This window comes from Scatophagus argus, chromosome 14, assembly GCF_020382885.2.
Source record: "Scatophagus argus isolate fScaArg1 chromosome 14, fScaArg1.pri, whole genome shotgun sequence".
NCBI lineage: Eukaryota > Metazoa > Chordata > Actinopteri > Scatophagidae > Scatophagus > Scatophagus argus.
In genome coordinates this window covers 468362-477075 of record NC_058506.1, presented here as the reverse complement: position 1 = coordinate 477075, position 8714 = coordinate 468362, and the positions used below count along the sequence as shown (strand labels likewise).

The 8714-nt window shown below is 43.6% G+C and overlaps 1 long non-coding RNA gene across 1 annotated transcript; it reads left to right on the top strand.

Annotated features, from left to right (window-relative positions):
* The first annotated feature begins 2662 nt into the window (after nt 1-2662).
* LOC124070887 lies at nt 2663-3516 on the top strand. Its single transcript, XR_006845251.1, has 3 exons — nt 2663-2708; nt 2780-2841; nt 2921-3516. It is a non-coding gene; the product is annotated as an uncharacterized LOC124070887 (long non-coding RNA).
* The last annotated feature ends 5198 nt before the right edge of the window (nt 3517-8714 follow it).

Here is an 8714-nt window from a genome sequence, read left to right as displayed (position 1 = left end):
CATTGGGTTTGTCAGAGAGCTGAATGCAGAATAAAATCTATTCTGAATTTTACTGGAAGTCAGTGAAGAAAAGCTAAGATGGGGGAGATATGATCCCTTTTACTGATTCCTGTTAAAACTCTAGCTGCTGCATTCTGGATCAGCTGCAGGCTATTAATAGAGTGATTTGAACATCCAGGTAATAGTGAGTTGCAGTAGTCCAGCCTAGAAGTGAGAAAAGCATGGACAAGTTTTTCAGCATCACTCTGAGAGAGGACACTCCTAATCTTAGCAATATTACGGAGGTGAAAGAAGGCGGTCTTAGAGATCTGTTTAATGTGATGGATAAATGACACGTCCTGATCAAAGATAACACCAAGGTTCCTCGCAGTCGTACTGGGGGCCAAAGTAATGCCGTCCAGAGAAAGAATATTATCAGCTATTCTAGTTCTAAGGTGTTTGGGGCCTTGAACAATGACCTCAGTTTTGTCTGAGTTTAATAATAAGAAATTAGAGGTCATCCAGTCCTTTATGTCCTGAAGACATGCCTGGAGCTTGGTTAACATCTCTGTTTCTTCAGGCTTTAAGGATAAATAGAGCTGAGTGTCATCAGCATAACAATGAAAGTTTATGCCATGTTTCTGAATAATATTTTCTAGAGAGAGCATGTATAAGGTGAACAGGACCAGCCCCCAGTATGGAGACAAGCCCACGGTCTGATGCCACAAGGAGGTCATTTGTAACTTTAACCAGTGCTGTTTCTGTGCTGTGATGGGCTCTGAAACCAGACTGAAACATTTCAAAGAGACTGTTCCTGTGTAGGTGATCAGTTAACTGAGTAGCAACCACTCTTTCAAGTATTTTCGACAAAAATGGGAGGTTGGATATCAGCCTGCAGTTTGCTAAGATGTCTGGGTCGAGTGGAGGTTTTTTAAGCAAAGGTCTGATAACAGCAGTCTTAAACGCCTGTGGTACATAACCTGTTGTTAAAGACAAGTTGATTTGATGTAAGAGGGAACGCCAATCAAGGGAAAGACGTCCTTGAGGAGCTTAGTTGGGATGGGGTCTAAGAGACATGTAGTTGGGTTAGATTTATTAATGCTGGAGGTCAACTCAGGGAGGTCTATGGGCAGGAAGCGAAGAGGCAGGAAGAGATGGAGTAGGACTAAAAGAGGTTTCCGCCAGTATGTTGGCTATTGTGGGGAGATCTTTGTTGATTTTTTTCTCTGATCTTACTGATTTTATTGGTGAAAAAACTCATTAAGTCTTCACTGCTAAGAGCTGCAGGAATACAAGGCTCAACAGAGCTGTGACTCTTTGTCAACCTGGCTACAGTGTTAAAGAGAAAAAATGGGTTGTTCTTGTTTTTCTCTGTTAATGATGAATAATAAGCTGTTCTGGCTTTACAAAGGGCCTTTTTGTATGTCAATAGACTGCCTTTCCAGGCCATCTGGGATTCAACTGATTTGGAGGAGTACCACTTCCTCTCCATTCATCTTGATGTTTGCTTCAGTGTTCTTATATTTGAATTATACCAAGGAGCTAGCCTCCTATGATTTTTAACCTTCTTTCTCAGTGGGGCAACCATATCTAAAACCGTGTGTAATGCGGCTGCAGTGTAGTTGACAAGGCAATCAATTTCTGCAGGAGTAACGTTTAAATCAGCACGCTCTATTGTAATGGTATATGGTGCTGAAGGGAGCGGTGATGGGATTGTATCCCTAAATCTGTCTACAGTATTCTCAGATAGGCATCTGGTACAGTAGACCTTTTTGTTGTGTGCTGTAAAGTCTGTTAGAGTTAGCTCAAAAGTTAAAAGTGAATGGTCTGAAAGGAGAGGGCTTTGCGGGACAACTAATAGGTTCTTAGTTTCGGGGCCGTAGGTGAGAACCAGATCAAGGGTGTGATTATGACACTGTGTTGGTTCATTTACTGTCTGAAGGAAACCTATTGAGTCTAAGAGTGAGTTAAAGGCTGACTTAAGACTGTCAGAGTCAACATCCACATGAATGTTAAAGTCACCAACTATAATGACTTTATCTGTACTCAGCACTAAACTAGATAAAAGCTCTGAAAACTCAGACAGGAACTCTGAGTAAGTAGCAGCAGGTGGGCGATACACAGCAACCAATAAAACTGGCTTTTCTGACTTCCAGTTTTGGTGAGACAGGCTGAGAGTGAGACTTTCAAATGAACTATAGAAGAATGCATGTAGAGGAGACAGGAATGCCCAGCTCAGCTCCTGACTGACTCCAGGAACAGCACACATCCAAACAATAACCACACACAGAAAGGCAAAGAGAGAAGAGGAAGCAGAAAAATATCAGAAACACTCAAAACCTGACAGGAATCTGCTAGAGTCACTCTTCCAGTTTGGCCAGGAAACAGAGTCACTGTCTTACACACTTCTCTTCTGCTTCCTCGAGGCACAGGCCGAGGAGGAGGGGTGGCAGCAATCCACCATTCCAGTCTTCACATTAACCCCAAACCTAAATCTATCTATATGTGGCAGGACGCAATCGGTGGTCCGATCAGTTTCAGCTGGGTTGGGATTTTGGCCAATCATTGTGGGAGGAGACTGCTTAAAAGCGGGTAGAGAGCACCTGTCTCCCTTTTTTGGCTTGTCAGAGGCTGGGTCGTAGCACTTCCTGGCATTCCCCCAGTTCCGTCCTGGCGTGGTGGTAGAGGCCATTGGGGGTGCACTATGCTCCACTGATTGCTCGCTGCGGGTAGGTGTGTTGTTCTCTGGTGTCCTCCTATTTGGCGTTGTACTTGTGGCAACTTGTGCATTTGTTTGCAGGTCGTTTCTGTGCGGCGTTTATTCCTCTCCTCCACGCTGTGTCGTCCAGGACTGCCTGATTGGTATGTAAGCTAGCGCTTTGGTCCCTCCTCCAGCCACTTCTGAGTTGTTTATGCTGTATGATTATGATTACGATTGTAGGGGGAAGTATAATCCAGCTGCTGCGCAGTGTCGGCCGATCAGCGAGGGAAACCACTGCTGCTTTGCCGGGGATTGTTGGCTGCAACCGCGGCTAACAGCTTTGCCTCATACCGGAGATCGTTGGCTGTAACAGCAACTAATTGCTCTGCCTCATACCGGAGATCGTTGGCTGTAACAGCGACTAACTGCTCTGCCTCATACCGGAGATTGTCGTTGGTGACAGAGATTGCCCGCTTCCGCTTTGCGCTGGATACGGCGTGCCGTCAGCGGGATTAACTGCTTGTCTCGCCTTGGGCTCGATTGCTTCGCCCCGGGCGTGCGCCGTCCCACTGCAGCCGGCTTGGCCTCTGGCTGGCCGTTCGGCTGGTTGGAGCTTCTCCCTGCGGTGTAGCCGATATACATTCATATGTATATGTTTGCGTGCACTACTGTGTGCGTGTGTGTGTATGGCGACGAGTGAGTAGCGGGAGATTATTCTGGTGTGTGTGTATGTGTCTATAGTTTCGTTTTTTTCTTTTCGTTTGTTTTGTTTTCTTGGTTAGTGGTTGTTTGTTTTTCTTTTTATAACCTGTTGATTTTTGTGGTTTCCCCCATTCAGGTGCTGAACCTACGGTGGTGGATGGTCCTGGTGGCGGTGTCCCTTTTTTTGTGTTTTGCACGTCGGGTGGATTTTGTTGTCCCAGTTTTGGTTTGCTTCACGTGTGGTGTTCCAGGGGTTTTCTTGTTTTTTTATTATTATTGCCTGGATCAAGCCCAGGAGGTTCAGCCCTGATTGGTTTTTTTTTTGTGTTTGATTGACAGGTTTGTGTTTTCTTTTTTTGACTTCATGTATTTTCAGTGTCTGGTTCCTTTAATTTTATTGTAAATAAAATTATTAATTTTACGAGCTACGGTCTCTGCCTCAGCTGTGGACGAACCTGATTGTATTACCTATCCTTGGGGAGTTAGTCCCCTGGAAAGAATTCCCTGGGTGAAACTCCCAGGGTGGCGTTGTCTGGCAACTGGTGTCGATTTCCATAGCCCCTTTTTCTCTAGCACGCGGAGGTCGCGCCCCTCGCGCCGCCACATATAGCTCATTTGAGAGTCTCACTCTCAGCCTGTCTCACCAAAACTGGAAGTCAGAAAAGCCAGTTTTATTGGTTGTTGTGTATCGCCCACCTGCTGCTGCCTACTCAGAGTTCCTGTCTGAGTTTTCTGACTTCTTATCTAGTTTAGTGCTCAGTACAGATAAAGTCATTATAGTTGGTGACTTTAACATTCATATGGATGTTGACTCTGACAGTCTTAAGACAGCCTTTAGCTCACTGTTAGATTCAATAGGTTTCCTTCAGACAGTAAATGAACCAACACACTGCCACAATCACACACTTGATCTGGTTCTCACCTGCGGCCTAGAAACTAAGAATCTGTTAGTTGTCCCTCAAAACCCTCTCCTTTCAGACCATTCACTTGTAATTTTTGAACTAACTCTAACAGACTTTACAGCACACAACAAAAAGGTCTACTATACCAGATGCCTCTCTGAAGATAGTGTAGACAGATTTAGAGATGCAATCCCATCACAGCTCCCCTCAGCACCATGTACCAGTACAACAGACTGTACTGATTTAAACGCAGTAATTGAGTGGTTCTCCCTACGGGCCGAAATTGAACTGATAGGATAGTGATTTTCAACAGCACATAAAAAATGCATGAATGTTACAGCAGTTCATTATAATTTCATTATTATAATTTCAGTCTTGTGAAATGTTAAAATCATATTGAGGTGGTAGCAAAAGTGAAACTAAACAGTTGAGATTTTGTTTTACTTGTCTTTTTAGTTATGTCGTTCTCATGTTGTTAACTGTTTTCTTGCCTGTACAACATCCATTGCACGTCTGCCCGTCCTGGGTGAGGGATCCCTCCTCTGTTGCTCACCCTGAGGTTTCTTCCAATTTTTCATGTTAAAGGTTTTTCTAGGAGTTTTTCCTTAGTCGATGTGAGGGTCGAAGGGCAGAGGATGTTGCTGATGTTATGTTAAGCCCTTTGAGACAAACTTGTGAAAAAGGGCTATACAAATAAAGTTGACTTGGCTTGACTTGACTTGACTTCTTGATGCTGCTGTCACTTGGGATTACTACATCCATCACCACTTCCTTCTTCTGTTGTTTGTCGACCACCACAATGTCTGGCGGGTTTGCCACCACCATTTTGTCAGTCTGGATCTAGAAGTCCCACAGGATCTTAGCTTGGTCATTTTCAACCACCTTGGGAGGTGTCTTCCATTCTGACTGTGGGACTTCCAGCCCATACTCAGTGCAGATGTTCCTGTATACTATGCCAGCCATGTGGTTATGTTCTTCTATATACGCTGTTCCTGCCTGCATCTAACACCCTGCTGCACAGCCTGCACCTGGGGTCCTGTCTGGTGTGGTAGACCCCATCCTCTGTTGATCTTCTATTGAATGCCTGTTCTTATGCTGTCATGATTAGCACTTCTGCGCTGTCCTTCAATCCAGTCTTTTCCAGCCATTGGTAGGATTTCTTGATATCAGACACTTCTATCTGTCAGTGGCAATGCCATGTAAGGGCTTGTCGCTGCATGATGGTTCGTCCTCTTCCTCCTCATTATTGCCAGGTTTCTGCTGCCTGAGGTTCACACTGTTCATCTCCAGGGGTCATCTTCCTGATGTATTCCTGGATTTTTGTTGTTTCTTCCTGAGCAGTGGCTCTGACACTTAGTCCTCAGCCTCCCTCATTTTGCATAGTGTCCAGTCTGAGGGTGATGGACTTAGGATGAAACCCTCAGTGCATCGTGAAGAGCTTCCTTGTCTTGATATCAGTCACCTCTATCTTCTCCTTTGGCCAACTTCTCAGGACCTGCCTCACTATGTGTAGGTATTTGATTTCAGCTGACTTCCTTGTGGCCCCCTGGTTTCCATTTGTCTGTGGGATCCCAAGGTATTTGTAACTGTCCTGAACATCTGTCTATCCTCCGTTTCTCCATTTTGATCATTCCTTTTCCCTCTCAATTATATAATAGATCTATATTGATATTGATATATATGTATATCCATCCATCCATTTTCTATACCGCTTATCCATCAGGGTCGCGGCGGAGCTGGAGCCTATCCCAGCTGACTACGGGCGAGAGGCGGGGTACACCCTGGACTGGTCGCCAGTCAATCGCAGGGACAACACACAAAGACAAACAACCACACACTCTCACACTCACACCTAGGGGCAATTTAGAGTAGCCAATTAACCTAATGTGCATGTTTTTGGTATTGTGGGAGGAAGCCGGAGTACCCGGAGAAAACCCACGCAGGCACAGGGAGAACATGCAAACTCCACATAGAAGGGCCCAGACCGGGATTCGAACCTGGGACCCTCTTGCTATGAGGCGACAGTGCTATATATGTATATCGATATAGATATAGATACCCCACTTTTCGCCCATAGTTAGCTGGAATAGGCTCCAGCTCCCCACGACCGTGACAGATAAGCGGTATAAAAAAAATGAAGGAATATTTTGTAACTTATGTAACCAGATTGCAGATTGCAGATTTGACTTGACTGATTCTCTAGCATGGGATACATATGTGCATAGAAGGGGCTATAGGTCTTACTCTGTCCCTCTGATGTACATGTAAGAAGCCTCATAAAAGTGGAAAGTTAGCACTGAAATGACACAGCCATGTTTTCATTCTGATTTATACACCCAGAGCCAAATGTGCTTTTCACTACTGGGGACTGCATATGTCATGGTCATGGTCATTGGAAATGACAACAGTGACTCTTTTCTCACAGCAAAAAAAACAAAAAAAAAACAAAAAAAGGAAAGGAAAGGAAAAAGGAAAAAGAAAAAGGACAACTACATGATTCAGTATGTGCTGCCATGGAAAATCCTCCTGAACCAAGATGGGCTCATTATGAAACATCTTGTCATTCCTAAGCTCATATCTTTTTGTTTTTCTTTCTTTCATTTTTAATGTTTCCTGTTTTATTGTGAAAACTTACCTCTCTTCCTGTTTCAGATCACTTCACTTCCTGCCCCTGTGTTTTTCCTTCCACTTCTGATTGTCTGCCCCACCTTCCTTAGATTTACCTGTGTCTCATTATCCTTCCCCTCTCTTGTGTATTTAATGTGGGTTTCTCCTCCTCTCTGCAGTGGAGTGGAGCGTTTGGAGGCGATCTTGATTGTATACGCTTGCTTGTTACGCGCCCATTGAGATGGAGTCTAGGGGAATACTGAAAGCTGTAACACCACAACCAAACAATTTAAGGAGGTACATGTGGTGGAGAAAAATAAGATGCTTTTATTTCTATCATAAACTGAATACAGAGACAACAGGAATTAAACCTAGACAAATGTGGGGGAGAATTGGAAATGAGTGGTTGTGCCAAAATAATCAAAAAACAGTACAAAAAACTAGGCCTGACTACGCTCTACTGCTAGGAACAAAAGAACAAACAAAAGGCCTAACTAGCTCTGATCTAAAAAAAAAGGCTTAAATAAATTAAATACAGCAGGTGACACCAACCAATAATCCTAGTGTGTATTAACAAAACCCACTACGTGCTGCACAAATGTATGGGGTACCCCGAACTCACTTAGTTCACCAAAATCTCCCACCACATACCTTTACGTTTGCAGATTGACAAAATACAGACCAATGTCCAGAGAGAGAGGGAGCGAGAGAGAGAGCAGTGTGTGCTGGCTTATATATGTCAAGGTCCCTGAATGATGATTGGCTAGATTTAAGCTCCAATCAACCAATCAACAGGACAGCCCGGCGGCACAGGTGGATCCACTCTCACAGCTGACACCTGTGGAACACAAGAGACACACACAAACTTGCCTGCATGTAACAGTGCTATATAAATGAATTGAAATGAATTGAATTGAATTGAATTGATAGGATAGTGGTTTTCGACAGAACATGAACAGTACACGAATGATACAGCATTTCATTATAATTTCATTATTATAATTTCACTCTTGTGAAATGTTAAAATCATATTGAGGTGGTATGGAAAGTGAAACTGAACAGATGAATGACATGAAAATTTAAATTTTTATGGGTTGAGATTTTGTTTTATTTGTCTTTTTAGTAATGTTGTTCTCATGTTGTTAACTGCTTTCCTGCCTGTATAACATCCATTGCACGTCTGCCCGTCCTGAGTCAGGGATCCCACCTCTGTTGCTCACCCTGAGGTTTCTCCCATTTTTTCCTGTTAAAGGTTTTTCTGGGAACTTTTCCTTAGTCGATGTGAGGTTCGAAGGGCAGAGGATGTTGCTATGATGTTATGTAAAGCCCTTTGAGACAAACTGCTTGTAAATATGGGCTATACAAATAAAGTTGTCTTGTCTTTTCTTGTCATGCAGCAGCCAGGTAACTCAGAAATGAATTAATAACGAATAGCAAATTGACAAACAATGTAAACTAAATCTGTGCACTCCATCCAGAAAACAGTATTGTCAAAGTGCTAATAAACCAATTTTTAACAAAACAGCTATGTGTGTTGTATGTAATTTAAGTGACTGCAACTCAAAGTAACTGAACATGTGGTAATAGTGTTTGTGAGTGTGTGAATTCTTCAACCTCTTGTGTGGCTGTGGGCACAGCTATCAAACACTTCCCCACCTTCGAAGCTCTCGCTGGGAGAGAGAGGTAATCTGCAGTGCAGTTGTCCTTTCCAGGGATTTGGTGGATAATGAAATAGAATGGCTGCATCGCCAGATACCATCTGGTGATACTGCCATTTATGGCCTCGTCCTCTCAAGCCACTGGAGAGCCTTGTGGTCCGTCTC